The sequence below is a fragment of the Prionailurus viverrinus genome, chromosome B1 (assembly GCF_022837055.1).
Source record: "Prionailurus viverrinus isolate Anna chromosome B1, UM_Priviv_1.0, whole genome shotgun sequence".
Lineage (NCBI taxonomy): Eukaryota > Metazoa > Chordata > Mammalia > Carnivora > Felidae > Prionailurus > Prionailurus viverrinus.
The window spans coordinates 101,835,102-101,861,720 of record NC_062564.1 but is presented as its reverse complement, the minus strand read 5'-3'; the positions used below and the strand labels follow the sequence as shown (position 1 = coordinate 101,861,720).

At 37.8% G+C, this 26,619-nt stretch overlaps 1 protein-coding gene across 1 annotated transcript in view; it reads left to right on the top strand.

The window, feature by feature from the left end:
• FGF2 (fibroblast growth factor 2) overlaps window positions 1-26,619 on the top strand; it is a 66,953-nt gene that overhangs the window by 25,693 nt on the left and 14,641 nt on the right.

Below are 26,619 nucleotides of genomic sequence, written 5' to 3'. Positions count from 1 at the left end.
GCCTGATCCCAGGTGAAAATGGCTGTTCAGAAGAATTGGCTGTACCCCAGGATGCTTAGCTCCCAGTGGTGTTGCAATGGGTGACCCATTGTTGCAAGTGGTGTTGTAGTGACCAGCCCTTAGGATTTAAGTGTTGCAAGGGAAAGAGGTCTGGTTGGGGTAAAGAAACATCTTTGGGTAAGGAGCCTGTTTTCTGTTTTTAAAAACATCAGCATTGGAATAGGTGATTTCCAAGGCATCTTCCTGGTTTAAAAGTTCTTTCCATGAATCTGAAAAAATGCAAATCAGGAGTTTGATCCCTTGTATTGCCCAGCTGAAAGAATATGCCTAGATTCTGAATAATACTTTCTTCGTGTGAAAATCACTATTCCCTTAGAGATAGAAAGTAGTATACTTTAGAAATTCTTGGGAAATGGGGATATCAGAGGATATCAAATGCCTGGGTGGCTCAGTTGGTTAAGTTTCTGGCTTTGGCTCAGGTCACGATCTCATCGTTCATGGGTTTGAGCCTCACATCGGGCTCTCTGCTGTCAGCGCAGAGCCCGCTTTGGATCCTCTGTCTCCCTCTCTCTCTGTCCTTCCTCCCCCTCAAAAATAAGTAAACATTTGGAAAAAAAAAAAGAAATTGTTGGGAAAAATGGGTAGTTATAGTAAAAGGTCTAAGTTGCACAGTTAGACCTGTCTTGGAACAGTTAGTTGGCAGGGCCAGACTCCCATGCCTGAGATAAGAGATTTCAATTCAGAGCATCTCAAACAGAATCACTTGCTGTGCCTAAAACCTTTCTTTATTCCTCCAAAAATAATGCTGAGATAAATAATAGTGAATGCCTTTAGAGATGATGTCTGTTTTTTTTGTCTTTTGTTTTTCCTCTCTTACACAGCCTCATATATCTTTTGGAAGAAGCATAAAGAGTAAGGGGAGCAGACGGAGTAAGGGAGGTGGAAAGCGGGAGAGGGAAAAAAGAAAGAAAAAACAAATATGCATCCAAGATGTGCAAGAGAAGATTTAGGCTGAAAGATTTCATATTCAAAACTCCTGAGTAATTAGTTGTATGGCGGGGGTGGGGGTGGGGCGCTCCTGGCGCTCTCTTTAGTAAGGAGTGGTTCTAAGTCTGACAAGGAGAAAGGAATAGAAGAAAACAAAGTGAGAGTTTTTGTGACACAGGGGAAGGAAGTACATTCAATAATTGTGATTTTAGGCTCCTTTTGGGGGATGGAAGTATGAAATAGAGACTGAACTCTATTTGCTTTACTACTTGTGTACTTTTCTGACTTTTTTTTTTTTAACTCCAGAAAGTATAGTAATTAACTCTTAGTCTTTTTATTATAAAGAATAAGAGATTGTAGAAGATTTTCTTTGGGAAGATAAGACCTCTTATTTCTTGGTACTTCATCCATTCCCCTGCTTTTCTACCACTCCCTCTACCCCCACAACTAATTACTAGGAACAAGGCACAATTTTAGCATTATTTCAACCAGCTATTCCTTGAAGAATGGCATACGAGGAAATGCTAGTGACACTTCACAGGAACAGTGTGGTTCAGCGTCCAGTATTAGACGAGGATTGGGTCTGCTGATCTTTGGCCCCAGGTCACTACCAAACTGGGACTCTGCTTCCTTATCTTTAACTGAAAATTTTTGACTGGATGATTTCTATGTGTCGAGCTCTGAGGATTTTTGGCTCAAATTCTGCTGGAGGCTCAAAGAATCCATTTCTGGGAAGGATTTAAATGTCACAAGAAATAGGCATGGCCAAAGGACAAGCGTAGGATCCCAGGAAAGAGGGTGCTTCATGTCGGGCCTGTCCCTGGAGATTGCCAGAGTGATCCTAAAGTGATAGACATGTGAGGCCAGACTCCCTTAGCCAATAGATGGTTGTAAATGTGTTGTTATCAGAATGGAAGTACAGAGGTAGAACAACAAACAGGAACTGCCTTCTAAATAGGGACTTAGACGTGATTCATTAGCAAGAACGTATTGAATAGCTATTCTTGAAATTAGAGAAAAATCTAAAACTGTGATTAAACGATTATTTTCCCTAGCCTGACCCTTACCCTCATCCCCTTTCTTTATTCTTACTTTGTTAAGGTCATTCTCATGGCTTCATCTTTCATGTTTGTGTAGGTAACTGGTAGATCTGGGTCTGTGTCTCAGCTGGGCCTTTCTAGTTGTATGGTCTTCGGTATGTTGCTTAATTTCCTTAAATACCATTTTCCCCATATACCAAGTGGTGATGCTAGCAACTAATAGCTACTGTGTTAATACTATTGTGAGTATTAACACAGAATGATGAAACATTTAGTATAGTGCTGTCAGATAGGAAGGCCTAATGGCTGTTAGCTGTGACTGTTTATTATTCCTGAATCTCCCTTTTGTACCCTTGTATCTCATCTGCTCTCCAGTGCTTCAGTTATTTACTGCTGTCTAACGAACATCTCGAAATCTAATGGCCTAAAATAACCATCTTAGTATTTCTAATGATTATATGGATTGACTGTGGTTCAGATGGATGGTTTTTCTGTTATTATAGTTTGGGATTTCTCATGCATCTGCAGTCAAATGGTGGCTGGGTAAGGAATATCTAAAATGGCTTTACTTACATGTCTGTCACCTTGGCAGGGGTAATTGGAAGCCTATAGACCTCTTTATTTCTTCATGTGGTCTTTCCATGAGACTAGTTTGGGCTTCTTGACAGAGTGGCTGGATCTCCTGAGCAAAGTTTCCAAGAGAGCAAGCTCCAATATGTAAGCACTGTTTCCATCATGTTTGCTAATGTCCCATTGACCAACTTCAGTCAATGTGACCCAAGAGTAGAGTCAGTATGGGAGAGGCTACACAAGGTATGACTATCAAAAGGTGTGGTTCATTTGTGCCACCAAAATAAGTCTACCACATCCAGTTTCAAAATTTCTGCTGTCTGGAAAACATCTTCATTTGGACGTCACTCTGTTAGCTTGAACCTAAATAACTTCACTTCCAATCAAATGAGCAATTCATTGTTTTTTTTTTCTTTTGTTGTTGTTTTTGTTTTGTTTTGCTGCGCATGGAATTGGTGCTGGATCATAAACTGGATATCCTTATTTTATTAACTTTCTCCCCAAATTATTCCATTTCAGTTTTCATATTTCTAAGCTGAAACATAAATACAACTTATCCCCCTTCTTTTTTTTTTTAACCAAAATTTAGACTTCATGAAACCCTCGCATTTATTCCTTTGTTCTCCACCCTCATTGCCACCATCAAAGTCCACATGCTTATTATCTTACACAAGAGCAGCCACAATAGACTTCCCGTTAGGTTTTTTTTTTTTAAATACCACTTTTAATCTGATGCATTTTTTGAAGAACCTGCAGTATATTTACAGTTCTTGTACTAACCTAACGTTCCTGCTTGTTTTTCTGAGGCCCTTATTTATTAGGCCCTACTCCATTTATACAACTCATTTTTTTTTTAACTATTGTATGTCATTTGCCTTTCAGAATCAGAGTGAGGAGAGAAGGTGCTTAATAAAAAAAGTTTGTTTGCATTATAAATATCTTAGAACACAGAGAGGAGTGGAGGCAGCCAATATGGAGGCAGAGCAAAAATCCTGAAAACCAGATGAAGTGGAAGAGATTTTATTATTGCTATTTGTATTTTTGAAAATCAGGAGGAAAAGGGGGATCAGATATTTCAGGAGATTAGAAATTAAGTCCCCTTTGGTGGAATTCCTTAATTAAAAAAAAATCTTCGGGGCACCTAGGTGGCTCTGTCGGTTGAGCATGTGACTTTGGCTCAGGTCATGATCTCTCAGTTCATGGGTTCAAGCCCTGCATTGGGCTCTGGAGTCTGCTCCTGATTCTGTTTCTCCCCCCCCCCCCCCCCCCCACCGTCCCTCCCTTGCTCTTGCTTTGTCTCTCTCTCTCTCTCAAAAATAAACATTAAAAATTTTTTTTTCAAATCTTGAACTGTCTTTTGATAATTGCACTACTCCTGACTCAGTTGGGTCATACGTCCATATATTTTTCTCCCACAGTCTTTTTTATTGTTGCCAAGGTGTATGTTCTAGTGTATGTTCTAATTGCTGTGCTTTGTACACAATGAGTGCTTCATAAATGTGTGTTGGATGAAGAGTGTAAATAAAAACTTAGTTAAATCCATGCATGTATGAACTTAAATAGACAACTTCAGCAAAGTCAAATAAAAGGATGTATTTTTACATATTAAATGAAGAGAGATAACAGTTTTTTGAAATCACCATTAAAAATAGACATTTGTTAAGCACTCAATACATGTACTCTAAACATTGAGACTCTGGCTGGGATGAATGAAGGCTTAGCTAGTTACATTGCACAGTAAAAGTACCTGTTTCTTCTATGGGTAGAGCATATAAATCATGTGAGGAATGTGTGAAGAGAAAGCCATTTTATTTTTTCTTTTTTAGATCTATGAGCCTTTGGATCCGATAAAAATTTTAAAATAGGGCATTGATAGACTAGCTTCCTGTTCTTTTGAAGAAACATTTTGAAGTGATAAACGTAGGAGGAGCCTAGGTGGCTCAGTCAGTTAAGCACTGGGCTCTTGATTTCAGTTTCGGTTGTGAGTTTGAGGCCTGCATTGGGCTCTGTGCTGACAGTGTGGAGCCTGCTTGGGATCCTCTCTTCCCCTCTCTGCCCCTCCCCCACTCCTGCTGTCTGTCTATCTGTCTCTTTCAAAATAAATAAAATAGACTTAAAAAAAAAGAATAAGAAGGAAAATAAAGTAATAAACATAGAAAGGCAGTAACCTAAAAAGGTTTAACAAGCATAATCAGTTATTTGCTGAATTATTTTGATACTGTTCATTTCCATTCCAGTATGTAGTATTTTTTTTTAATGTTTGTTTATTTTAAAAGAAAGAAAGAGATAGAACATGAGCAAGTGAGGGAGACCAAGAACAAGAGAGAATGGGAGACCAGAGGATCCGAAGCAGGCTCTGTGCTGACAGCAGAGAGCCTGATGTGGGATTCGAACTTATGAACCATGAGATCATGACCTGAGTCAAAGTCGGACACGTAACCAAGTGAGCCACCCAAGCACTCCCCCAGGGCATAGTATTTTTGTGAAACCAATGATCATATTTAACCTCAGTAATCAAGATACTGTATAAGGATATGGCAAACATTTTTGAAAATCTTTTCCACTTCTCCAGTTTTTAGCTATAATTTCAAATATCCTGTTTTAGAGAACTCAACTTCAGAGTAGTCCACTTAACTTTTCTAACTTGGACCTCAAAGCAGCAGCGTTCTTGCAGGGTGGAACCATGATCTTCTTTAACCGTGATCCTGTTTCCTTTAAAATTCTCAGCACAGCTGAAGAAGGGGCCCTGTTTCTTACTACAGACTTACAGGCAAAGGAGCTGTTTCCAACTTCCTACTAAATCCACCCAGCTATGTCATGCAGGGGATGCAGGGAAGAATTTTCCTTGGGAGGGCCTCCTCAGAAGTTTTGGAGATGGGCCTTGAGCTCTTGGCTGAAATCAGGGTTTTCCAAAGTGGAGGCTGTAGCAATGCTCGTCACTGATTGGGAGACGTGCTGCCTGGGCTATTTTCATGAGAGTCAAATAAAACTCTCTTGTCTTAAGCCTGCTTTGAAAGGTGTTTTCCTAATGATTTTACCAGTCAAATAGAATGACTGTGTGGGAGAGTGTAGTTAAATAACTGGAACACTCTGGGCAGCCTCTCTTCCCCACCCTGTGCCCCTACTTGCCTTTCCCCGCCGAAGCTCCTCCTTTCCCAGGCACACACTTACTGCTCTGTTTTCTGTTCTGGAGCTGCCTGAATTGTGTGATTTTTGTAGATGAATGCAAACTCTTCAATCCAGAAAGAAGTGCCAGGAACACAAACAGTCCGGCTAATTGGCGTTCAACCCTAGGGGAGGAGCATGACCAAACAAGCTCATTGCATTATCTCTATGGGGCACTTAACTCAGAGAAACCTCAGGCTCTCTCAAATCATCCATGAAGCATTTCACAAAAGCATTTCAAAAAGAAAGAACTGCCAGGAAAAGGCTGTAGTCAGGAGGTGCTCCATCTCTTGGGTATGTTGGGCTGATTGCAAAAATACTTGCTTGTGGCAGCTTATATTTTTATTGTTAATCTTCTCTGAGCTGTTTGTGAATTCAGGGTACTCCAGCCAGGTTAATAGGTTTTGGAACATGGATGTCAAGTTGGTGACCTACAAGCCAAATTCCCATCACAGACTGTTGGGGCCAGGGAGGGAGAGGAGATGGGCCGGGGAGAAGGGGGAGATTCAAACTCTGCACTTGGGTGGTGCTGAGTAGCCCCCAACTAGCTGGGTGTATGTGTCCTATAGCCCATGGTCCAGGGCAATCCTCAATCCCCCCTATTCCCCTTAGTCTTATTATCAAGCTGCTTCACTCTTCTCTCACTTGCATAGTCCCTGTAGGCCTTTGAGTTTGCCACACTGCTTTTAGTACAAGTCTTTTCATAGTGTTCCTTGAATCCTGGACTCCATTGACTCAGACAAACTGAAGGGGTTAAGGATTTTTTTAAGAATTGATTTGTATTATAGAACTAAAACTTAGAAATATCAGCAGTTATTTTTCAGAGAAAATATTTCTCAGCTATAGCAGTGGCCAACCCTGACTGAAAGTCTGACTTTCAACAGTTTGTTCCATGTTAGGATACTGACTTCCTCAAAGGCCTGTCTGCTGCTGGTCTGTAACAACAGAGCCGCTCTTCTAAAGCCTGATGCTTCCACCTCCAGCCTCAGAATGCCTCTGCTGGAAGAAATCTCCTCACAAGTTGTCCAGATGCCTGCCCCAGGGGCCAATGAGCTTCCTGTTAACTCAGTAAACATTGTAGGAGATAACAGAGAAATGTGATACGATCGCATGTTCTGTATTCACAGACACAGTTCTTGGAGTTCTTTTTACTAACGAAAACTAAAAAAATCTGTAAACATCCAGCTATATGAGGCACAAAAAAATCTTTTTGTCTTGTCTTTAAATTTTTTTTTTTTTTCAACGTTCATTTATCTTTGGGACAGAGAGAGACAGAGCATGAAGGGGGAGGGGCAGAGAGAGAGGGAGACACAGAATCGGAAACAGGCTCCAGGCTCTGAGCCATCAGCCCAGAGCCGGACGCGGGGCTCGAACTCACGGACCGCGAGATCGTGACCTGGCTGAAGTCGGACGCTCAACCGACTGCGCCACCCAGGCGCCCCTTTTTGTCTTGTCTTTATATAATCCTCTTCCACCACATAATGTTTTAGTATGACCACAAAAGAGGAGGCTGCCTGGGGGCCTCAGTCGGTTGAGCATCCAACTCTTGGTTTCAGGTCAGGTCATGATCTCATGGTTTGTGAGTTCAAGCCCTGCATCTGTCTCTGTGCTGACAGCATGACTCCCGCTTGGGATTCTCTCTCTCCCTCTATGCCCCTCCCCTGCTCGTGTGCATGTTCTCTCTCTCTCTCTCTCTCAAAATAAATAAATAAACTTAATAAAAATGACAACAAACAGGTAGCACAAGGGGTGTTTGAGCATATTTCTTCCTTTTGCCCCCTGTCTTCGCTTTCTAGTGGAAATATTCAGAGGCTATAAAGAATAGACAATGGAAGAAATTGAGAACCCGTGGTGATAGGAGAGCCCACAGACCAATAATCAGCCTCTGAATAATTGAGAATTTGAGAAGTAGAATAAACCAACAAAAAAAGAATTTTCAAATAATCAAATGATTCCTTTTTGAGTCATTTCATGTATTTGCCCTATGATTATTAGAATAAAATTAAAATTTAGTATTAAATGAAACTACATCAGATTCTTGTATTGTACAATTGACCCTTCAACACTGTGGAAGGTAAAGGTGCTGATTCCACTTCCCCCCTGAAAATCTGCATATAACTTTGGACTCCCCAAAAACTGAACTACTAAGCTTAGGGTTGATCAGAAGTCTTACCAATAGCATGAATAGTCAATGCCCATTTTGTATGTTGTATGTATCATATAATGTACTCTTAAAGTAAGCTAAAGAAAAGCAAATGTTATTAAGAAAATCCTAAGGAAGAGAAAATACATTTACAGTACTGTACTGTAAAAACTCTACATGCAAGTGGAACCACACAATTCAAACCTGTGTTATTCAGGGGTTAGCTGCATTGTGTTTTATTTCATGTGCCCAGATAGGACTGAGCTCATAGTGAGTCAACAATGAGTTGTGGAATGAAAATATCAACATACAGTGGAGGCCGCTTGTTTGGTCTAGGGGCTGTTCTACCTGTGGGTTCTCAATTTCTTCGATTTCTATTTTACCATGGAAACTGAAGTTAGAGTAAAAATAATATCTATGGGAAGCTTTACATCTTCTTTACATTACCTAGCTTTTATTTTTTCTCTTAAATCTATGTTATCTGAAAATACCTATTTCAAATGTTAATTATTAAAGATTTTTTTAAAAATTAAAAAAAAATTTTAACTTTTTAAAATGTTTTTATTTATTTTTGAGACACAGAGAGAGACAGCATGAGTGGGGGAGGGGCAGAGAGAGAGGGGGAAGACAGAATCTGAAGCAGGCTCCAGGCTCTGAGCTGTCAGCACAGAGCCCAATGCGGGGCTCAAACTCACAAACTGCGAGATCATGATCTGAGCCAGTCAGATGCTTAACCGATTGAGCCACACAGGTGCCCCATAAACTAACTGAGATTTTAACTAAGCTGACTTTTTAAAATTAATTTTATTTATTTTGAGGTAGTTATAATTCACATTCAACTGTAAGGAATACTACAGAGAGGTTCTGTGTATAGTTATCCCCAATTATAACATCTTGCAATATCCTAGTACAATATCACAACTAGGATATTGACATTGACACAGTCAAGATACAGAACATTTCTGCATTCACAAGGAGTCTTCAAGTTGCCCTTTTATAGTCACACTCAATTCCCTAGCCCCACCTTTGGCAACCACCAATCTATTCTCCATTTCTATAATTTTGTGGCCAAGTTATTTTTAGAAACATCTCTCAGCCTCTGGGGAGAAAAGACCACTTAACACTTTTATAGGGTTGATGACTTTTGTTGGTAGACGCTTATATTTATAGATGCATGCTGTCGCTGATGCTTTGTGTTGCTGTGCCAAGAGACTGTGTGGGGTCCTGAAATCCAGATTACTAAGACATCGGTACTGCAGTTATTCTTGCCAGAAAATGCCCCTGCCAGTGGTTGACGGAATTTTCCTGCCTGATTACACCACCTCCACAATGCCGGCCAAGAAGTGCCATTGGTGGCAGAGTGGTTCAGGCTTCTCCCTGACATTAGGACAGTCAGATTATGTCTGGATCCACTGGAAGCTGTGAAAGGGTCTGGGGAGGTGTTTTCTTTACCTATCAACCTGTTGTGACTATTAACTGATGGATGGGACTGTGAAGTCTCCTTTTCTCTCCGTCTTTGAAGTTACGTGCAGCCCTGCTTTGACCCCCGTATTATACTTGGACCTTTTGGAATGCCTAAAGATACCAAATAGTCTTTCCCTCTTTCTTGCTATCCGTCTGACTTAAGTATCTGATGCCACTCTAGAAGTAAAACCAATTGCCGTTCTTAAGCAGCTGTGTTATTAGAAGAGCTGAGAATCATCTGATATTTACAGCCATTTGGGCCTTGTGTTACACTTGCTCTTATCTGTAGCTTAGCTAGCCCAAATGCTTCCATTTTAGGTCATGAAGTAGGAGAGCCACTAGAGGAGATACTGGAGGAAATTGACTTTTGTAGGTTTTTGTGCATTAGAATTGCATGCAACTGTCCTGTCTTTGGCATGAATCAGCTGTAGATTTTCATTTTTTTTTTATGATTGTGGAAATTAAACGGTATCGCTTAAAGAAAAATAATTATGCTAAGAAATTTGCTATTTCAGATTTAATATATTACACTTATTTTTATTTAAACTGTTTTAGAGATTTTGTCATACAGATTTAAGTCCCACAATAAAAACAATTTCTACTAAAATATAATTGATTAAATAGGAATTGATATACAGAAAGATTTTTTGGGTTCATAAAGCCATGTCCCGGCTGAGTAGTAATGAAGGAATTCCTGGATCTCTGGATTTTTCTTTAAGTTTATTTATTTATTTTGAGAGAGAGAGAGCATGCGAGAGAGAACAAACAGAGGAGAGGCAGAGAGAGAAGGGGACAGAGGATCCAAAGTGGGCTCAGTGCTGACAGTAGAGAGCCTGATGCCGGGTTTGATCTCCCAAACTATGAGATCATGACCTGAACCAAAGTCATATGCTTAACTTACTGAGCCATCCAGGTGCTCCCTCCCCGCCCCCCGCCTTTTTTAAAGTTTATTTATTTATTTTGGGATTGAAAGCCCGAGCAGGAGGGGCAGAGAGAGAGAAAATCCCAAGCATATGATATGGAGCTGGATTCCACAAACTGAGATCGTGACCTGGGCTGAAATCAAGAGTGGGTTGCCAAACCGACCTAGCCCCCCAGGTGCCCTGGAATTCATGGATTTCTAAGGTTCTTCCCACTCTTCTTTTTTTCCTTCCCATTTTCTTTCATATTATATTCAATTTAATCTTCTTTGCAAACTGAGGAGTTGCTAAGAACTTTAAAGAACCATCTGTGTGTCCAGTGTTCTCATCTATAAATTTTAACTAGTCAGTTGTGAAGAAAATGGGATGTGGGTTTGGGGTTCTGGGATGCTATACTATAGGAAAGTAAAAAATGAAAGCTTAGTGAGAGGGACTATGTGAAACTTGTTAGTCATTTTGTGCTTTGTTCACAAAAAAGGAAGGAAGAAATTTAGGTTGCTGATCTTTGTTTATCTGATTATTATCTCAAGTAGTATGTATATATATATGTGTATATACATATATATATACACATATATATAGAGAGAGAGGTTTTCATTTTCAGCAAATGAGTTTCTTTTGTTACCTAGGCTTTTTCAGTGCCTGGTCTTCAGGATTAAATTGGATTAATCCAATGTATTTTTTTTTTCAACGTTTATTTATTTTTGGGACAGAGAGAGACAGAGCATGAACGGGGGAGGGGCAGAGAGAGAGGGAGACACAGAATCGGAAACAGGCTCCAGGCTCTGAGCCATCAGCCCAGAGCCTGACGCGGGGCTCGAACTCACGGACCACGAGATTGTGACCTGGCTGAAGTCGGACGCTTAACAGACTGCGCCACCCAGGCGCCCCCAATGTATTTTTTTTTAACTCAAAAACATAATTTTGTTGGAAAGCTAGCACACTCTATCACCCAGTTTTAAAGTTAAAAGTTTTTTTTTGAATGAGTAAGAAATTAAAATATGTTCAGTGTTCTGGGAGGAGGATGCCAGGAAATATGAGTACTTGTCACCTGCAGACCAATATAATGAACTTTGAAATATAGTATTAGCTGCGTTACTGATTGTCTTCATGTACCAAATTGATAATTTCTGTTTGCTTCAGTTTGAAATTACTTAAATGACAAATAACATTAATGCTGGCACAATGAAAGGAGTGCTGTGCAGTTGCTACTAGAACGTAAGCTCTGTGAGGGCAGAGACTTTGTATATCCTGGTTACAGTTGTATTTCTAGCTCCTAGTATATTCCTGACATATAACAGGCGACCAATACCACTTGAATGAATGAATGAATAATAAACATGGGATGACAGGTTGAGAAATCCTATGTCTTTGTCTTCTTTGCAGTATCATTTACTTTGAGAATAGTGAAACTATTAACTTATTTGCTGTAAGTAAAGAATCAGCCTCACTATGATAAGACATTATATACAGGATAAATGACATATTTTTATAAGATGTCCGGGCACATTTTATAGGTCATATTTGCCCTCTCCTAGATATTCTCATGTTCAAATACAAGGTTTCCTAACAAATATAATTCCTTGAATCTCAAAGCAATAGAAAAGAAATAAGTACAGTAGGAGGCCAAAATAGTTGATGATTACTGTGTACTGAAACTATTATACATGGAGAGAGATCTAATATCTAATCTGCACTGTAGCCTTGTGTAATAGCAACTATTTTCCATTGTGCAGGTGAGAAGGGAAGCTCAGCCAGCAATTGGTGAAGCCTGATTCAGAGTCCTGTTCCATTTGACTCCAAAATGCATGCAATTTGACACCATGTTTTTTTCCGAGTACTACATTCTAATTTCTGTGGTTTATTTCAGTCATACTTCTTGAAGAAGTTGTTTGCATTCACTGTTCCCAAATTCTTACTGTGGTTAAATCCACTAAATACTATTTGGTCAAATTACTGGTCTTCTTTTGTACCATTTGCTCCTGAAGGGCTTTTTGAAGGTCCCACTTGAGATTATGTCTTCACTTGGTTTTTACTCTTCCTGGTTCTCTACTTTTGACTACTCCCTTCATCAAATTTATGGGATTTCATCAAATTTATGGATTATTTGGGGGGATAAGTGATACCTTAATTATATTGAGTCTTTTCATTTGTAAGCATTCATACCTCCCAAGTCTTTTAAAATGACTTTTGATAAAGTTTTATAATTTTCTCCATAAAAGTCCTAGGTACCTTTAGTTATTATCACAAATGTTATCTTTTTTTTTTAAATAATCACGTGTTCTATCAGTTTGTTGTGAGTTACAGAAACTCAATTGATTTTTATATATTCTTATATCAAGCAATCTGGCTCAATTATTTCTAATAGTTCATTTGTATTTTATTTTGACATTTAAAATACTTTAGAAATGATTAAAAAAAATTTTTTTTATTGTTTATTTTGAGAGAGCGAGAGAGACAGAGCGTGAGTGGGGGAGGGGCAGAAAGAGAGGGAGACAGAATCTGAAGCAGGCTCCAGGCTCTGAGCTGATAGCGCAGAGCCTGACATGGGGCTTGAACCCACGAACCACGAGATCATGACCTGAGCTGAAGTCAGACACCTAACTGGCTGAGCCATCCAGGTGACCCTATAAGAATAATTTTAGATTTACAGAAGAGTTGCAAAGATTTTAGAGTTCTCCTATACCCTTCACCCAGCTTTCCCTAAGGTTAATTTCTTATATAACTGTGGCACTGTTGTCAAAACTAAAAGAACTGATACTGGCACATTACTTTTAACTAAACTACAGATTTTGTGTGGATTCCAGCACTTTTTCCACTAATGTCCTTTTTTTCTTCCAGGATCCAGTCCAGAATATCACATTGAGTTTTTTAGTCTTTGATTTTTTTTTTAATATTTTTTAACGTTTATTTATTTTTGGGACAGAGAGAGACAGAGTATGAACGGGGGAGGGGCAGAGAGAGAGGGAGACACAGAATGGGAAGCAGGCTCCAGGCTCCGAGCCATCAGCCCAGACAGAGCCCAACGTGGGGCTCGAACTCATGGACCGCGAGATCGTGACCTGAGCTGAAGTCGGACGCCCAACCGACTGAGCCACCCAGGCACCCCAGTCTTTGATTTTTAATGTAGAAAATTGTACCATCTGCAAAGGAGAGCAGTTTTGTCCCTTAGTTTCTATGTGTGTGTGTGTGTGTGTGTGTGTGTGTGCGCGCGCGCGTGCGTGCGTGCGTGCTATAGTTACCAGATGTGTATATACATAGCTTTCTGTACTTGCTTGTGCTGACCACTCTTACCCAGGCTTTACTTGCTCTACGTCCTTCACTCCTCCCATAAATGTTGATACTTACCAAGATTCTTCCTTTGTCCTTAGTTCACACCTGCTACACATTGTTCTGGAGGATCTCATCCATTTTATAGCTCCCTATGTGGATTGGGTACAGCCTCTGTGCCCAAGGCAGGCGTTTGTTTGCTACAATTACCAAATCTTTATTTCTAGCTTAGATTTATTTTTTGAGCTCCAGATTCATATAGCTGTCTTCTGGATATCTCTGTCTTGATTTTTCACAGATTTTCAATATGTCTTAAGGGAGCACATCTCATTGTCTTCTCTTGTCCCTTCTCTCGTATTTCCCATCTCAATAATCTCTCAGTTATCCAAGGTAGAGAAACCTGGGACTCATTCTGAACTCCCTCCTTTTCTTCCTCTTTTTTCTCTTCCTTCCTTGCTTCCCTGCCTTCTCTTACTTCCATTCCGTTCATTCCCTTCCTATCCACTCCTGTTAATTCTATTTCCTTCATTTCTGACATGTTTACTAGCTATTTCATTTAAACCTCTCATTATTTCACACTATCAAACTCCTTAACACTTTATTCAGAGCCTCTGGCCTCATCACCTCATCTTGTCCCATGATGCCTTTCTCCACAGCACACACAACACTCTCACCCTTTGTGCTAGCCATAGCTAAGTACCTGGTGTTCCTTAGATATGCAATGTTCTTCCCTTTCTCCTTTGGAAGTTGTATAAGGATGCTTTTGTTTGGTTTGTACTCTATTTTCCTGGCTAACTCCTGCTAATTCCTTTGGTCTCCATTCAGTTGTCACTGCTCCCAGGAAACCATTAATTTCCCAGGCTGGGTTAAATGCACTTACTGAGAACTCTCAAGGTAGTTTGTGTGTATTTCTCTCATGGCACTTAAAGTATTGAGCTTGTTTAGTTATGTGTATACAATTGCTCTTCTCCTTGACAATACGGCATGTTCTTCAAGGTCAAAGACCAATGTTGTCTTTTGCTTTGTGCTTCCTATTGCTTAGCACACAGTACCTGGCACATAGCTGTAACTAAGAAATCTTTATTGAATGAGTGCATAAATATATTCACCATTCTTGGAAATGCTGACTTGACGGTTTCCAAAAATGATATTCTTTCACCAGGGACAAAACTGTCTAAATGTCAGCTTCCTTATTTATAAATGAGAAAAGTATACTAGATGATCTTGAAGTCCTCCTTCACAGCTCTAACAAATTGGTGTTTATGAGTTTAAGATTTATCATACTTGAGCATATTCAAAAGAAAACAATGAAAATTCTGGGGGAAATTCCAAAAAAAAAAAAAAAAAGAGTTCCAAAATGTTTTGAGCAGTAGAAATAACCCTGAAATAATAGTTTGACATTTTAGTTTTACTGCAGAATTAAATGTGTCAAGTGCTAATAATCTGAGCACTTAAGCATTTGCGCTGTTTACTTATGATGATCAGAATTTCTGTTCCTTTGATTGCATAACCAAATATTTTAGAAAGACTGTATAAATTCTCCTTTGCTGAAGATTTTCAAGTAAAAGTTAGACAGCTGTTTCTCATGGATATTGTAGATAGGATTTAAAATGTAATTGTACAATGATGAGACTAATTTACTACTAAGGTCTTGCCTAATGATGAGATCCATCAATTTTGTGGTTTGTAGTTTTTTTGTTTTGTTTTTTTTTTTGCTATAACAGAAAAGAAAGTTGAATCATAAGCTTAGTCTGTGTTTATCAAAATTGTGGATTTCTGTGCATTCAAAAACTCAGTATAGTGAGTGGTCTCCAACTGGCTGTAGTGACCTGGGTTAAATCAGTGTTCAAGGCCCAATTTAAAAGGTCTTTTAGTGTAGTAATTTTGCTTTTACAACATAGATATACCATTGATACAGAAAACCACATAAAACATCTTGTACTTTAATGAATTATTACTAGGTGAACATTCTTGTAACTGTCACTCAGATCGAAAAACAGAATTTTAGGGGCGCCTGGGTGGCGCAGTCGGTTAAGCGTCCGACTTCAGCCAGGTCACGATCTCGCGGTCCGTGAGTTCGAGCCCCGCGTCAGGCTCTGGGCTGATGGCTCAGAGCCTGGAGCCTGTTTCCGATTCTGTGTCTCCCTCTCTCTCTGCCCCTCCCCCGTTCATGCTCTGTCTCTCTCTGTCCCAAAAATAAATAAACGTTGAAAAAAAAATTTTAAAAAAGAAAAAAAAAAAAAAAAAAAAAGAAAAACAGAATTTTGTCAGCCACCCTAGAAGCCCATGTCCTCTGTCTCAATCACAGTCCCTTTTCTTCTCAATAAAAGTGAACTGATTTTTTTTAATTTATTTTGGAGAGAAAGAGTGCACACACAAGAGGGGGAGAGGGGCAGAGGAGAGAGAGAGAGAGAGAGAGAGAGAGAGAGAGAGAGAATCTTAAGCAGCCTCCATGTGCAGCATGGAGCCTGATGTGGGGCTGGATCCCATGTCCCTGGGATCATGACCTGAGCCAAAATCAAGAGTCACTCAACTGACTGAGCCACCCAGGTGCTCCTATAGATTTGTATTTTAATAACTTCTTTGTATTATTGTTTCATCGTATCGATAGGAATCCTTAAGTATTCTACTTTAGTTTTGCTTTTTAAATATGTGTTTTAATCTCTCAGTCTGCATTTTGCTGATTGCTTTAGCTGTCTAGGACTTGGCTATTTTGGACAAATGTGGCTTATTTCATACCTCAGTTCTGGAATGACATTCTACCTGGAATATCATTCCTCCTTATCTCCCTACCCTGTACCTTCTTCATGAAATTATTTCCTACTAACCCTTTAAAACTTAGCTAAAATCTCATCCCTCCTAGAAAGATTCCTGCCATCTAATAACATGTCCTTTTCTGTACTTCTCATAGAGCCTGTATAAAACTCAAGTATGAAACCAAGAGCATTGCTGCAATTGTTTCTTCATCCATTTTTGTCTTGCATGAGATGCTTTCATCCACCAAACATTCACTAAGCAATCCTACATGCCTGGCATTGTGCTACAGCATGGGATGCAGAGATGGGCAAGGTACATCTCCCTGCCCTCAAGAAATTTACAATCAGGGAAAGAAAGACACATGTGATATAAAATTGTTCCCAGTGGAGAAAACAGGATAATATGAGAGTATAGAGGAGAAGGTTCCTATCATAAACTGAGGAGAGCAGGGAGGAGGGAATGACCACAGAAGGTTTTCCAGAGTAGATTATAATTCCAGAGTCTATTATATAGTGTGTGCCACAGAATAGTACTTATTATATAACAAAAACGAATGTTCTACTTTATAATCACTTATTAAGTACTTTTTAAGTGCAAGCTTCATAGTATTCTCATGGAGAAAATATCTTTTTTTTTAAGAGCTATGGTAGATACTTTATAAGTATAGAACTGAAAACCTGGATTGAAGCACTAAAATAGTGTATTGTTTTTATGTAAGGTGAAAATCAAGGTTTTAACATTTATGTAAGTATAAAAATATAAATTTTACATTTCCAGAAACTAGGCTGAGGATGATCGCTTCCCTGGTTAGACATAGACAGAATCAATCATTTTTATGGTTCAGAAGAGTTGATGATTAAGTCATCTTCCATTTTTCAGAACAGATTTTCGCAGGCTTGTCTGCTTGTTATATTTTCTTTCCTGAGAAGTGTGGAAAATTTTACAGTGTACTCTTTATATGGAATATAATGCAATTCCTTTCATTTCCTATCTTAACATACTTAATATTTAAAACTATTTCTTTAAGAAACCCTTCTCCCCACTCTCCTTCCAGCAAATGAAACGTGTCTTTGGCTAATGCCTATTCTAAGTCATAAGATCCAATGGCTTTACTTATTAAGAGTCTTCTAAATCTGACATATGATTATTGTATCTTTCCTCCCCATGAAGCCAGTGTAACATGGAACAGTGACAACTAAAAATCTAACTTGAATGCAACCAAATTTAGTTTCACTGGACCGTACTGTTCAGTATTTTTGAGTACTAGCTGGAATTTCACGTTGTATGGAATCTGTAGAGTATCTGAGGGACTCTATCTGGAACATAAACATAGTTTTTATACCTATTGTGGACTGAATGTTTGTGTTTCTCCTCTCACCCAATTCATACATTGAAGTCCTAACCCCAATGTAATGGTATTAGAAGGTGGGGCCTTTGGGATGTCCACTCTCACAGTACTGGAAATCCTAGCCACAGCAATAGAATAAGAAAAGGGAATAAACAGCATCCATTGGTAAGGAAGAAGGAAAACTTTCACTATTTGCAGATGACATGATACCATATATAGAAAACCCTAAAGACTTCACCAAAAAACTTCTAGAACTGCTAAATGAATTCAGAACTGAAATCTGTTGCATTTCTATATACTGATAATAAAGCAGTAGAAAGAGAAATTAAGAAAACATTCCCATTTACAATTGCACCACAAATAGTAAGTTACCTAAGAATAAACCTAACTGAAGAGGTGAAAGACTATGAAAACTAAAAGACACTGATGAAGAAATTGAAGATGACACAAACAAATGGAAAGATATTCTATGCCCATGGATTTGATGAACAAATATTTTTAAAATGTCCATACTGCCCAAAGCAATCTACAGATTCAATGCAATCCCTATCAAAGTACCAACGGCATTTGTCACATAACTAGAACAAAGAATCCTAAAATTTGTATGGAACCACAAAAGACCTCAAATAACCAAAGCAATCTTGAAAAAGGAAAGCTGGAGGTGTCACAATCTCCAATTTCAAGTTATACTACAAAGCTGTAGTCATGAAAACAGTATGGTATGGCACAAAAATAGTCACATCAACCAATGCAAATTGGTATAGCCACTGTGGAAAACAGGATGGATGTTCCTGAAAAAGTTAAAAATAGAACCACCCACCCTATGACCCAATAATCACACACCTGGGTATTTATCCCCAAATATAAAAACACAAATTCAAAGGGATACATGCACCTCTGTGTATATTGCAGCATTATTTACAGTAGCCAAATTATGGAAGCAACCCGTGTCCATCGATAGATGAATGAATAAAGATGTGGTTTGTGTATACACACACAATGGAATATTATTCAGCCATTAAAAAAGAATGAAATCTTGCCATTTGCAACAACATGGTTGGAGCTAGAGAGTATAATCCTAAGCAAAATCAGAGAAAGACAACAAGTACTATATGATTTCACTCATGTGGAATTTAAGAAATAAAGAAAAAAAAGAGACAAACCAAAAGATGGACTCTTAACTATAGAGAACAAACATGGTTACCAGAGGGGAGGTGCGTGGGAGGATGGGTGAAATAGGTCAAGAGGATTGACTACACTTATCTAGGAGCACCTGGGTGGCTCAGTCAGTTGAGTGTCCAACTTCGGCTCAGGTCATGATCATGAGTTGATCATGATCAGTTCATGAGTTGGAGCCCTGTGTTGGGGTTTGTGCTAACAGCTCAAGCCTGGAACCTGCTTCGGTCTCCCTCTCTCTCTGCCCTTCCCCTGCTTGTGCTCTGTCTCTCTCTCAAAAATAAATATTCTAAAAAATTAAAAGAAATATATACTTATGTTGTTGAGCATTGAGTAATGTATAGGATTGTTGAATCACTAAATTGTACACCTGAAACTAGTCTAACACTGTAAGTTAACTATATTCGAATTAAAAGGAAAAAAAAAAAAGAAGATGGGGCCTTTGGGATTTGATGAAGTCATGAGGACAGAGCTCTTATGAGTGGGATCAGTGTCCTTAAAAAAGAGACCCCGCAGAGTTCCTTAGCCCCTTTCCCCTAGTGAAGACACAGAGAGATGAGAGCTGTTTAAATCACCAGACACCAAAGCTAATAGCATCTTGATCTTGGATTCCTCAGCCTCCAGAACTGTGAGAAATAAGTGTTTACTTAAGTCATCAAGTCTATGGTATCTGTATTTTAGCAGGCCTAATTATCTAAGAAAATACCCTTCAATACATTTCCAACCAAATTAACACTAATTGCCCAATGAGCTGCCTTTGGTTCCTTGCTTTGTTCTTTTTTAACCTACAAAACCTTTTATTAGAGAAAATTTAAGTTATATGCAAAAATAGAAGGACCAGTATAATGAACCCTATGTATCCATCACCCAGCTTCAGCAGTTATCATCACATGACCAATTGTTTTATCTGTACCTTCACTAGCTCTTTTTCCCCTCCCTGGTACTGCATTGTTTTGAAGTATATACTAGATGACATATCATTTCATCAAGTAATTTAGAAAATGATTATGTAGGGGTTCCTGGGTGGCTCAGCCTAGGTTAAGTGTCTGACTCTTGATTTCAGTTCAGGTCATGATCTCATGGTTTGTGAATTCGAACCCTGCATCCGGCTCTGCATTGACAGCTTGGAGCTTGCTTGGGATTCTCTCTTCCTCTCTCTCTGTTCCTTCCTTGGTCATTCTTTCTCTCTGTCTCTCAAAATAAATAAACTTAAAAAAATTTTAAAGAATGATCATATAAATAAATAAGTAATATATATGTATTAGTACATATCAGATACATAAATGATTCATATGTATTGCTATGAGACCTTAAGAAAATAGTAACAGTTCCATTCTCATGCCTAAAAATTTAAAAATTCCCTTAGAAGCACAAAATATCCAGCTAGTTTTAAAATTTCCCCTATGGTCTTTTATTTTTTTTACAAAAATTAAAAAAAAATACTTGCTTTAATCAGGATTCAAACAAGGTTTACACATTGCGTTTATTCATATGTCTCTTATGTTTCTTTTAATTGAGAAATGTCCACTCCCTCTTGTAACTCATAAATGTGATTATTTTCATATTCATGTTTAACATGGTATACACTTTATGTTTTATTCTAGATTATTTTAAAACTGACAATGCTAGCATTGTTATGTTCTTATAAAAGTAACATATGCTCAACCAAGAAAAAATTCAAAATGTCAAAAGGTATATGAAAATAAAATATTTTAGCTAACTCTGGGTTAATTTTCTACTCCATGTATATTCAAGTGTATACTTTTTACATAGTAAGTATTCCCTCTGCTATTACTTTGGGCCTGAGATTAGAAGTCTTATTTAGAAATCTTTTTGTAGTTCTTAATAATAGAGAACAATTTGATGGTTACCAGAGGGGAGGGGCTTGGGGTAATGGGTGAAATAGGTGATGGGGATTAAGGTGTGTACTAGTCATGATGAGCACAGGGTGGTGTATGGAAGTGTTGAATCACTATATTGTACACCTGAAACTAATATAACACTGCATTAACTAACTGGAATAGGAATAAAAATATACATAAAATAAAATAATATTGGCAAAATCTTTTTCTAGTTCTTGGGGTAGAAGCTTAGATTTTCATAATTTTTTGCTTTTCTAGTATCAACACTTAAAGCTATAGCTTTCCCTTTAAGCATGTTGAGTTTCCATTGTCATACAATTAGAAATACTTTTTTTTTTTTTTTTTCAACGTTTATTTATTTTTGGGACAGAGAGAGACTGAGCATGAATGGGGGAGGGGCAGAGAGAGAGGGAGACACAGAATCGGAAACAGGCTCCAGGCTCCGAGCCATCAGCCCAGAGCCCGACGCGGGGCTCGAACTCACGGACCGCGAAATCGTGACCTGGCTGAAGTCGGACGCCCAACCGACTGCGCCACCCAGGCGCCCCTAGAAATACTTTCTAATTTCCCTTGTGATTTATCTGTGTGTGTTTTTTAAGAAATATATTGCTTAATCTCCAAATATTTGGGGGATTTCTAGATAACTTATTGTTACTAATTTCTAATATAATACTTTGTTTGATTTCAATCCTTTTAAATGGACTGAGACTTGTTTTATGGCCAATATGTAATTTATTCTTGGGCATATTCCTTAAAAAGAATGCATATTCTGCTTGGGTGAACTGACCTTTAAGTGTCAATTTGGTGGTGTATTTGCATGGAAAAGAGTAAAGTTGGATCTTCATACTGCATACTAAAAATTAACTCAAAATGACTCAAAACCTAAATGGATGAAATAAAACTAAATTTCTCAAGAGAAAAGCTAAGGTGTAAACCCTCATGACCTTGGATTAAGCAGTGTTTTTTTAGATATGACAATAAAAGCACAAAAAGTGAAAGAACAAAATTGATAAATTTGATTTCATGAAGACTAAAAATGTTTATGCTTCAAAGGACAACATCAAGAAAGTGGAAATTCAGCCCACATGATGGGAGAAAATATTTGTAAGTCAGATATCTGATTAGGGATTTTTGTGTAGAATATATAAAGAGTTCTTACAACTCATTGATACAAAGATAACCTAATTAAAGTGAGCCTAGGATCTGAATAGACATTTCTCTAAAGGAGGTATACAAATAGTCAATGAATACTTGAAAAGATGCCTGATATTACTGCCCATCAGAAAAATGCATATCAGAAATATGAGATAACACTTCATACCCAGCTAGGATGGCTATAATAAAAACAAGAACAGAAATAGAAAAAACAAAACAAAACCCCACAGAATTTAACAAATGTAGTCTGGATGTAGAGAAATTGGAACCCTCAATTTCTAGTGGGAATGTAAAATGGTTGCTTTGAAAATAGTCTGAATGTTCCTAAATGATTAAACATAGTCACCATATGATCCAGTAACTTGACTTCTTAGTGTATATCCAGAAGAAATGAAAATGTGTCTACAAAATCTTGTTTGTGTAGCATGTTCATAACATGTTCATAGCATAGTTCAGAGTAGCCAAAAATTGGAAACAGACCAAATGTTCATCAGCTGATGGATGGGTAAATCAAATGTGGTTCATCTATTCAATGGAATGTTATTTGGCAATAAAAACAAATGAAGTACTGATAATGGCTACGATGTGCATGAACCTTGAAAACCTTATACTAAGTGAAAGAAGCCAGTCATAAAATACCACATATTGCATGATTCCATTGATATGAAATATCCAGAATAGGCAAATCTATAGAAACAGGAAGTAGATTAATGGTAGCCTAGGGCTGGGGATGGTGGTACTGGGGACATGGTTGGTGAGTACTAAAGCATATGGGATGGTGAAGACATTCTAAAATTGATTGTAATGATGGTTCCACAATTCTGTGACTATAATAAAACCATTGAATTTTATGTGCACTTTAAATGAATTGTATCATCTGTGAATTACTACATATTACAAGTTGTTAAAGAAAACAAAGGAACCAGAAGCACCCAATAGTTTAGGACAAAAGCCCTTGATATTAATATCATGGTGACTTTGGAAAAAGAACTTGTTAGCTGGAGGTAATTGATTTGAACAATTCAAGTCTGCTAGGCAAATAAGCATAAGCTAGCTTACCATGCTGGCAGTTTATTTATTTATTTTTTTAGCAGTTTTCAAAAGACTATGATGTTAATAGGAGAATAAAGTCTCAGGTGAATGAAAGCTACCTGATCTCAAAAAAAAAAAAAAAAAATCAGGTCAAGTTGGTAGATGTTACTTATATATTCCATATACTTATTGATTTGTTCATTTCTTTTGTCAATTTTTGCTTCAGATATTTTCAGAGTCTATTATTGTTCTATCTACATATTTAAGATTATTATGTATTGATGTATCTTACCCTCTTAGCATCATGCAATAACCTTGTTCATCTCTATTTATACTATTGCTTTGAAGTCCACATTGTCATATTAATATAGTCATACCAGCATTCTTACACTTAGGGTGTACATTTTATATTTTTTCCCACATTTTTACTTTCAACTCCTGTGTCTTTGTATTTAATGTGCTTTTCTTGTAAACAGCACAGTTAAATCTTTATCTTGAGAATTTTTTCTTTTAAATGTATTCATTTGCTTTTAGGTAATTATTGGTATGTTTGGGTTTAATCTGCCATCTTGGAATTTGTTTTCTAATTTCCCCCATCTGTTCTTTGTCCTTATGGTTCTCATTTCCTTTCTTCTTTTGGGTTAATTGAGTAGATTTTTTGTATTCTAGTTTGCCTTATAGCCAGCTGCCAACTGTTTGGGTAGGTCAGGGGTTAGCCTTACTCTTGAACTCAACCCTTGGCTTTCTTTATCTTGGAAGAGCTCTTTTGATCCTGCTTTGCATTTGGTGACGGCTCAGTGCCTGTCAGAGGAATCTTCTTTAGCTTTGTCCTGCTCCCCTCTTTCAGTGGTCTGCTGCTTTGCACTCAGCAAAGGCCTAAGGTACTTTAGGAAGATTTCTCAGTCTTTCTGTTCTGTCCCAACCTTTGATATGTGGTGGTTGTCCACTAGGTGCAAGCTCTGTGAGAGAGAACCAGCAGGTGGATATGGAGTTGTTCTTTGATTAGAGCTCCTCAGAATTCTAATTCTTCACATCAACAGCTATTAAGAGTTAGTAAAATTTCAGCTGGTATCTCCATACTTCCCTTTTTGGCAGGTTTATTCTTTCCTCTGTCAGAGATAAAAGCAGTTAGTCATTTCTGTTTTTGAGAAGGGATCATATGTATATAGAATTTAGTTCATTTGAGTTACTTTGCATTTCAGTTTTAATGGGTTTTTAAAGAAAATTTATGACTTTTATGGCTTTACAGCTTGTCGTTTTAGGCTGTAGTTATTTTTAAAGTGCATATAATTATTTGGCAGTGGAAACATTTTTTTAAGCATCTACAATTGATACTTAATTTTTAGTGACTTACTGAGTGGTAATTGCCTAGTGTGGAATAATACCCAAGGAATCTCTAAAAGGTTGATGAATCAATCAATGATGTTACTCTGGGTATTGAGTCACTGGCATTGGCCACTGGTTATTGAGATTACTATCCATAATCTCCCTTATGACCATTAATACACACTTAATGATGGTGGGCTAGAGCTAGGCTATGCTTTATTGATGAAGCACCAGAAGAAAGTATAGTGATTATGCAATCTTGCCTCATGAGCCTTTATGCAACCTTCTGAGCTAAAAAGAAATATAACTGCATTCATAATTAATATGGGTTATCTAGATCACTTTAGAGTTGTATATAAGGATTTTGCTCATAATCATTAAGATAATTTTGGTTATATTTGTTAAAAATAAATCTTATTTTCTACATTTCCCTGTATTGTGAAAAAGGCTTTATGAACTTGTTTAGTTTTCATGTTTTGATTATATTCATTTTGCCTTGTATTATCTTGTAAGATTCTGCAGAACAATTTTGCCTGGTAACTGCAGGCTTACCTAATGCTGTGCTGTCTGGAATCTAATAATGACTGATACACAGAAGAGAATCACACATTAAATGTTCAACAGACTAAAAAGACATAAACTAGTGCAAATAGAATAATAAACTCCCATGCTTCTAATAACTATTGACATAGGTTAGTCAATCTTGTTTTATTTATCCTGCCCACTTTAGGGTTGTCTGGGTGGCTTAGTCACGCATCTGACTCAACTTTGGTTCTGGTCGTGATCCTAGGGTCATGGGATTGAGCCCTGCAGTAGGCTCCACGCTAAGCATGGAACCTGCTTGAGATTCTCTCTCTCTCTCTCTCTCTCTCTCTCTCTCTTTCTCTCTTTCTCTGCCTCTCTCCCCCACTCACACACACTCTCTAAAAAATAGATGTTTATTTAAAAATAATAACAAAAATATCCTGCCCACTTTATAAAAAAAATGATTGGCTGCTAGAATATGTTATTTTTGGTTGCTAAAATGTTTTTAAGCTAATCCCAGATGTTATGTCTTATTTTACCTGTATGTTGCTCTGCTTGATAGAGAAAATTTTAAAACATATGACATAATAATATCTAACAAAGTGAATAATAATTCCAGAATCTTTCAAACATTGCTTTTTTATGCCATGTTTCCCTAGCTACCTGGAAATGCCTGTGAGAATTAACTTACTTTGTAATGTTATCTAAATAATATTATAGCTGATTTCTAAATGTTTGAATATTTACTGCTTTTTTTCTGTTGTTCTCGAGAATGTCCTAGATATGTTGAATGCAAAAATTCATTCTGACACCAGGTAAATTTTATATAAACAATGTATACTTACCCTCTTATGGTGTATACCCTCTTATGGTGACTTATAAGGCAAGTTATAAGAAGCAAAGGTGTGAGAAGGTAATAAAGAGTTAACTTGGCTTAACCAAGACTTTCCTAAACTTATTTGGCCCCAGAACCTGTTTTTTATATGTAACCTCTGTTTGCCAAAATACATTTTGGAGAATACTGTTCTGGGCAGAAGAATGCTGCTTCTGAATAGCAAAACAGAAGATGTTAACTTCATTTTTATTTGAATCAATTAGATAATTATTCTTATGGCATAATTATAATCATGTAATATCTATTTTTTTTTCCTACTACGGTCTGCTTAATACTGATAATGCAGTATAACAGGTCACCCTCTTCAAGATCTTACATTCTGAAAATCTTTCAACACGTTGTAAAAGCAAATTAAGTATGAGCATTTTAGTTTTCCACTACATAGATATTTGCAAACTAAAATAGCTATACATCACAATCCCTCTTTCAAGAAAGATAAATGCATTGGTATTGTATTAAGGGGGAAGCTAGGGGCGCCTGGGTGGCTCCGTCGGTTAAGTGTCCTACTTTTGGTTTCGGCTCAGGTCAAGATCTCGCAGTTTTGTGGGGTTTCAGCCCTACGTTGGGCTCTGTGCTAACAGCGTGGACCTGCTTGGGATTCTCTCTCTCCCTCTCTCTCTGCCCCTTCCCCACTCACATTGTCTCTCTCTCTCTTTCAAAAATAAATAAACAATTTTAAAAGAGGGAAGCTAGAAATAACATGTGTAGGAAGAAACAGATGAACACAGGGGAAGGAAAAAGGGAAGATAAACATAGTCTTAACAAACAGGGTTCATGGAGGGGTGGTGGATGGGGGGATGGTCTGGATTGGCGATGGGCATTAAGGAGGACATTTGTTGTGATGAGCACTGGGTGTTACATGGAAGTGATGAATCACTAAAGTCTACTCCTGAAACCAATATTACACTATTTAACTAACTAGAATTTACAGAAAAGTTTGAAACAAAAAAGAAACTCAAGGAAAAACAAACCAAAAGATAATAG